A 6,103-nucleotide genomic window follows, 5' to 3' on the forward strand; every position below is an offset into this window, starting at 1 on the left:
TTTTCCAAGTCAATTTGTATGTTCAATTACTTTCCTTTTTGATTATATTAATATCTACATTTTCCAGTTTGCTTAGTTTCTTATGATGCCTACAAAGAGCAGTATCATAATTTTTAAAGACTTGTTTGTGAATATGTTTAAAAAACTCTTAGTAAGGTTGTAGGTTATGTGACCATTTCCTTTAATGTCTCTTCTCAAAGGCTACCATGTGTTGAGGCCCAATGATGTGAAGGCAATGAGTGTTTTGAAAGACACAGGACATGGATCAAGCATACTTTTTTAAAACATGAAACTTACACACATTTAATTAAATAAAGTGATGTTCTCGTTTCACCTGACATTTTTATATCATTTAAGCATGGTCCTGTATTAATGGGACTAATAAAGAAATGTATGATGAAAACAATGGAGTGAAAATAAAAAGGGCAGTTTGACAACTGGGACTCTGACACAAATTACTAGAATGAGCTGTGCCCAGGCCCAGAAATGTTGCATATCAAAAAAACAAAAAATCTCATGAAAAGTTTTTAGCTGATCTACCATTATTGGGGAATAGAAATAATATTTTTCATCTGGCCAAATGTGCAGTTAATAATTCTGGTCTCTGATTATTTGAAATCGGTTTTTTCTTTGCATTATTTTCTTTTTTTATGTTCCATGATCTCTTTTCCACCCTTGTACTTTTTCCATCTATATCTAATTCTAATCACATAATTTTAGATATGATCAATCATTGTACAATGTGGTTTTAATTAAATATTCTACGTAATACAAAGATGCATCAATAAAGCACAAATTTAATTTGCCACAAATGTCTGTAGGATGGTTTAATATAGTATAATGTAGTGGACTATGCACACAATAGCTAATTTATAATACTTTTAATGGTAAAAAATTTAAAAATAATGAGAAAATAAAAGTACATAATTAAAAGTAATTATCTTTCTCACCTCTAAGATCCCCAGATAGTTTAGTCTCCACAGAAGCACCATTTTTAAATTTATGTTATTTTCCAAACATTTCCTACACATATATTCATATAAATTTCAATTTCATTTTCATTTTCATATTTTTTTGAGCATTATCAAACCTGTTCTCTAAGTAACTGACTTCTTTTTCAGTGGTGTCTACTCTCTTTTATACTGCAGCTATTTTTTAATTTTCTAAATAATTTTACCTTTCCTTTCATTCCTGAGCTGTGCCAGCTCTGTCCTTCTATGGCCTCATTGTGTCTTCTTTGAAGCCAATTAACTGTTATTGGAGCTTCTTTTTATTTTATAGGCTATGTTGTCTGTAACTGATTTTTAAAAGATATTCTGTCTCAATAGTTTCTTCCGTTTGATATTCTTTGCAGTGTTTTTAAATTTATGTATTAATTATAGTTTTTTGCTTATGTTTTTTGTAATTACTTTGCATATATCACATACTGTATCTTTCTAATTATTACTAATCTTGGAATGACAGATATTTCTGGGCCACCTTGCTGCTTTACAATAAATAGTACTTAAGCCTGAGCCAGGGTATTGTGCTGGAAAAGCATGCATATAGAATTTGCGTCAGTTACACAAATTCAATAACACTACTCTAGGGTATATCTCTGCTCAGCAATAGCAGAAGATATTTCTGACTAATAGCAGAACCCTATGTGTCACATGTCCTTTACTTGTTTTTTACTTCTCCTTAGTTGCCAGAGGTAGAAGTTTTAGAAATGATAAGCACTTACCCTGCTCCTCCATCCTGGCAGTGACAAGAGCTTTAGGCAAAGATAATGTGTCCATGGTTTTCTTCATCTTACCCCACTTCCTTTGTCACTCTGTGGTGTCACATAGGCACAGGGACTATCTTGTAGCCTTTATGTACCAATTGGCCTTATTTGTCCAAAGAAGGTTTCACTGGTTTCCCCCTCTCCCACGCCCAGGACATGCCTCCTAATTTGGAAATACTCTGTGTCCTGTTGGAGATCTGAAATGGTTTACATCCTGAGTATCAGACTTCAGTTTGGCCCACACTTCAATATATTTGGCAGTAGTTCTTCCATAGTTTCATTAAAAATAAAACTTATTTTTCTGTTCTTATGTTTTTATTCCACTGATTTCAGAGTAGAAAACAAAGGTAGCAATGACTTTAAATAACTTTTAACCAGAAAATGTCATACTGAGTTTATTAAAGAAAGTTTCCATCAATTGCCTTGCCATTATAAAGGAAACAATAAGTAATTTTTTCTGAAATTTTACTTCCTCTAAAAATTCTTTAGAAATAACTTTTGTTGCATAGGTAGAAAAAAAATTCTTATTTGGAGGGTTTCTAAAATAACATAAATTAATGAACATGTTAAATCTTTTTTTAAACATGGACATTTACGTTCATAATCATACAGTTTTCGTGATGAAACCAATGATGGAGACTTAGACTCAGTTTACTGTTTTTTTAACGAGAGTGGTGAACAAAAAATGAAGAATACTATTAGGGAAGAAAAATGGTAGAACAAGTTTTAGATAAGCTGCCCTTATTCTGAAATAATAATTATATATATATATATTTTAAATATATTTTAACTAGTGGCCAGAAAAATTGGGGAAATATATGTGTTCTCGGAAAAAGTACAATAAGCTTTGGCTTTAACTGTCTAGTTTGTTGAGTTAGTTTTGGTTTCGGTGATTTTAATGACTCAAATAAATGTTGGATTGAGTGAAATTTTCATAAAAAGGAAAGACATTTGATCTTCTTGCTTACAGTATAATCACAAGGGTGATTTGATGATTAGAATTTTTTTTTAATGCTACCATAGACTGAGGAGTTGCTTCCCAAGAAGTTGTGTTAGGTATGTTAGGCAAGTCCATGCCTGGTCTATTTTAGAGATGAAGAGGAGCCTTCAGAGGTGTTGCAAGTCAGCTGGATTTGTTTCCTAGAACCCTGTGCTTTTTTATCCAATCAGCAATTGATTCCTTTCATTTAGCTTAAAAGACAGGTTGGCCTCATCTTTACTTTACATAGAGAGGTTATATTTCAACACATGTTGATAAGTATTTTGATTTTACTTTAAAATGAGAGGAAGGAGTTTAGGTATCTCTTTTATATATAATTTAATTAATTGATGTGTTCATAAATTCTATATTTTATTGGTTAACTTACACTGGAATATTTTTTTCCATTTTAGAGTTGTCTTTGATGGAAATTCAGTCATATTTCTGTGTCTTGTTATTTTATCTTAGTAAATTAAGTAGCTGCCCATTGAATTTGATTTTACCCTCCACTTAGAAATCTTGTTCTTTCTTCTTCCCATACCTGGGTTCTTTCTAATATCGCTTAACCCATTCCAAGCATTACAACTACTCTTTTATCACATCTGAAATTCCCTGTAAGAATTTGCAAGTATAAAAATGCACATGCACTCCAATCTGTATTGTGCAGCAGATACATCTTATTTTGCAGGCATATTTTGAACATAGGAAAATGTTAATCTCAAGAATATTACATTTAGACAGCTCAAGGCAACCATAGGGGAATTTTCTTAAGCTGTTCATTACAAACCTAAGCATACTCAGCGTTCCCCTATCACTCAGATGACATAGGGGGTGTTTTATATTAGCAGTAGGCAGATGTTTTGCTCACTTTTACATGATTACTGTTTTGAAGCCTGCATTATAGATTGCCTATAAAACCCAATAATTATAGACAACTTTGAAGACAGACTAAAATTTGAGTTTTGAATTATGATTTACCATGTAAGTACTAACCTATGAGCCAGCAGTTTTGGTAGTCAGAAAATATTCTTCCTATTAGACCAGTAAGATACTTAACAAGTTGAATAACACGATATATATATGCACACACATGTGCACACACACAAAAATGTATAGAGAGAGATAAAACAATCTCAGAGTCCAATTCAATTTGCAATCCAGAAATTAGGCTTGTGGATTTTATCTTTAAATAATTAGGTTTAACAACCATATGCTATTGAAAACCAGCGACTGGATGCCTACTTAAAATTAATTGTGAAATATCTTTTGACAAAATATCAGATTTGAAAGGTGTATTTTGGAAGTTTGTAAAATAAAGCTGTTTTTAGTGTGTGAAATATTTTAATTTCTTTAAGAAGATATTAAAAAGTACTATAACAATATGTTTTATTTGAATGTAGATGGGCAGAGAGAAGGAATTCTCCTAAAAATTGTGTATATTTATATAAGTTCATTTATGGAAGGAAAATTGTAGGGAAGAAGAAACAGATAGATGATGGTGACGCGTGAGGTGTGTCAGCTGGGCGACATTGTTCATTTGTAGCTAGATTCAGATATTCAGCATCTGGAGCAAGGGGTAGTAGGGAGACTTACCAGCAGTGGTCACAGGCTACAAATCAGCTAGGACTTCAGGGCACTATGTCCAAGTAAGCTAGCAATATCTGGTAAATATTTGGGTGGATAACTAATGCTAGGGTTGGAGAGGAAGAAAAAGTAACTCATATAGAACTTTCACTATCTTCAAAAATCTACTTAAATGATTTGGCACTGTATGTACATATAAAATGATCTCACACTTGGATTTTTGAGAGGTACAGAAAGAGAACAGTGTGTAATTCATTGAAGCAATATATTAGTGAAATTTAAAATTGGAAATTGAATAAATAGATAACACTAATACGAACTTAGCAAAGTAGGACATTATTTTGTAATAAGACTGTGATTAATTTAACTCTAAAACTATACATTGCAAAGAGCACTTGATTTTTTTTAAGCGCTAAATTCTCATCTTTTCTAAGTCCAAGTCAATATCTGTGAAGCTGTAGTGGGAGTGGACCCTCAAGCTGCCTGAGGATGCAGTAATACCATAAATGCAGTTCTCCATGAACCACATACAAAATATACAAGATAATGAATGTCGAATTCAGCTCCTCACTCAGTTCAGTAGAAAGAATGACCTACACTCAGATGGCATACTTCCTGAGCTAGTCCTCATAACAGTTGTATGAATAATTTCTGTAACTAATAACTGACTAAGGGAGAAAGATTTTTCACTCTTTCATCTCTTTACCAAAAAATAAGGTCCAAATGATATGATAAACATTTTGCTCTGTCTTCTTAATAGATTTTTAATAACAACGCTATAAAATGTATGTAAAATACATAGGTTGTCAGCTGGACATGGTTTCAATTTTCCTTTCTTTTCAGCTCAGGAAAAACACAACATTCACATTAGAGAGTTCATTTACTTGCACATCTGTGGATTATTATATCTTTGCAGTAGATACAACATGGGGTATTAAACTTCTTTCCTCCACTCCATCTTTAAGAAGCAAAGGAAAAAAATCACATTAATACAATAAAAAGAAATTCCCATTCTGGAGTGGCTTTGCTTGACGTACGTCTTAGGTCTTGTGTTTAACTTGGCCTTTCAAAATAAAATCTTTTAGAATATATACTTTTTGGAGGAAAATAATTCATAAATAAATTAGATTAAGAATATGTGTGATAACAAAGTAAAAGAACTAGGAAAGTAAATTTAAAATAAAAAATTTTAAATCACTACTTTCAGATGTTTAATAAGTTTACTTCCTAAAGTTAATACAATAGCAATAGGTTTTTCACAGATCTCAACATATAAGGTATTTGTTCCTGTATGCATTTTATGGTTTTTAGTTTGGGGTGTTTGTTTGTTTGTTTGTTTTTATTTTGTTTTTTGGTGGGCACCAACCATTCATTCATTAATTAGTTCATTCATTCATTAAAAAGATGTATGTTGAGTGTTCTTCCAGTGAGCAGGTTCTGTGCTGAGAGTCTTTCTCAGCTATTAGACCCTAAATACAGCTAAACTTTGTCTTGTGTTGAATTTGACATTTAGAGCACAAATTTAAGTAAACGCCAGAGTTTTATTCTGAAGATGTAGCAATTTCCTTTACTTGAGACTATTTGATTTTGGTTCTGCACAGTTTAGATGAAAAACATTTATACAAACTTTTGGTGGCTGATTCCCATAACTAAGTTGTGTAATTCAAATATAAACATAAAATTCTACGAGGACAGGTTATGATTCATACTTTGCTCAGTGTCTTAGTTTCTTTTATTTTGCTTAATTTTTTTCTTTTACTAGCGTGGGATGCATG

Source organism: Balaenoptera acutorostrata, chromosome 2, assembly GCF_949987535.1.
Source record: "Balaenoptera acutorostrata chromosome 2, mBalAcu1.1, whole genome shotgun sequence".
Classification (NCBI taxonomy): domain Eukaryota; kingdom Metazoa; phylum Chordata; class Mammalia; order Artiodactyla; family Balaenopteridae; genus Balaenoptera; species Balaenoptera acutorostrata.